Source organism: Elephantulus edwardii, unplaced genomic scaffold, assembly GCF_000299155.1.
Source record: "Elephantulus edwardii isolate Elephantulus edwardi_28Jun2011 unplaced genomic scaffold, EleEdw1.0 scaffold00079, whole genome shotgun sequence".
NCBI classification, from domain to species: domain Eukaryota; kingdom Metazoa; phylum Chordata; class Mammalia; order Macroscelidea; family Macroscelididae; genus Elephantulus; species Elephantulus edwardii.
In genome coordinates, this window is record NW_006399829.1 from 2854408 (window position 1) to 2856229 (window position 1822).

A 1822-nucleotide genomic window follows, 5' to 3' on the forward strand; every position below is an offset into this window, starting at 1 on the left:
GAGAAAATAAAAAGTAGGATGCCAGAGTTCTCTATTAAATAAAGAAAACAGAATAATCATTGAAAATTTTAAAAAAGAAAGAAAACTACATTAAACGTACATTTTGCAAAATTTGGGCATGTTGTCAGTGGCTGGAAAAGACAGTTGCTGTTGTTGCTGTTGTTGTTATTGTTAGATGCCATCAAGTCATAGACGACTCATAGCATCCCAATGAATGAAAGACCTGTTCATAGAGTTTCTGGAGGCAAGCCATTTCGGAAGTGGATGCCATTCCTGGTTCCAACCTTGTTTTAATTGGGAAGCGCCACCAAACACTGTCCACCATGGGTAGCCATTATCACATTAGGCACATCAGTGTCACAGTGTTTAGCATCACAGCAGCCATGGGTTACCTCTATAGAGCAATGCACAGACCAGTGCTATACCACCTAGACAGAAGCATGTTTGACAAGAAAACCAATCTGAACCAAGCCTGAAGGCTGCAGATTAAAATCACCCACCTTGGTCTTGGTAGCAAAACTTTCTGTCCAGTACCACACAACAAACACAAGCCCCCAAAAAGCACACGACTCCAAAAAACTTGAGATGGCTTATGTACACAGACTGCCATGCCCAGGCAGCAAGGAGCCAGAGAGATGCTGGGTGGAGTCATGCAGGAACAACCTGGCCACCTTCTCCTCTTCTCTTCCTTTGGGGATTTAAGCCACTGCCTGCCTTAAACCATAGGCCAAGCCTCAAGGGTCTCACTCCTGGGGGGAAGAGCAGTGCCACACATCAAACACAAGCCTGAAAATGCACATGGCCCAAAAAACCTTGAGATTACTTGCACATGCAGACCACCATGCCCAGGCAGCAAGAAGCCACAGAGACCCTGGGTGGAAAAGACAGTATAATTGGTGATGGTGGGGTGGGGGGAAGAGAAGGTAAGTGAAAGAATGGAAGACCTTCAACAACATGGATTGACCTAGTGGCTACAATATTGGACTTACACATGTAAAAATGGTACAGTCTAGGACAATGTTTTTATTTGATACTCATATAGTCATTATGAGTTATAGTTGACTTGATGATGTCAAATAATAACAATAGCAACATGTGGTGTCAGAAACCTTCATGATTGGCTTTCCTAGTCCCCGGGAGTGGGGATAGAGTCTCTAGCACCTTAACTGTGGACACTGGTCTTGTGAATCATCAAATCATTAACAGCTGTAGGACCAATATAAGAGAGTACTGTGGGTGTGTGATAACACCAACACAGGAGCTACAGCATGACAGTATTTACTTAGCCAAATCCTATTGGAAGATGGAAAATTATGTGAACTGAGCTGAGAAATAGTATTGTTGTTATTATGTGCAGTTGAGTCACCTGTGATTGATAGTGATTCTAGGTACAACAGCTCTGAAGCCTGCCCTATCATGAGCCAGTCTCACTGACCTCGACATACCTACCCCATTATCCTAGTTACTGCGTCAATCCAATTCATCTGGGATCTTCCTATGCTGTCCCTCTACCCTTCCATGTATAATATCCTTCTCCAAGGTGGTGCCCACAGCATGTGAGATAAAACTTCAACATCTTTGCCTCCATTGTTAAACTATCACTATATGCAAAGGATATGATAATGTACTCAGAAAATCCCACGGACTCAAAAATAAAACAAAGAACACCACACTATTACAGCTAGTAGACAAATTTAATAGAGAGGTAGGATATAAGATCAGTATTCAAAAATTAGTGGAATTCCTCTACAGTAACAAAGAGAACACCGAGAAGGAAACCAACAAAGCAATACCATTTATAATAGCCAACCACAAATTGAGA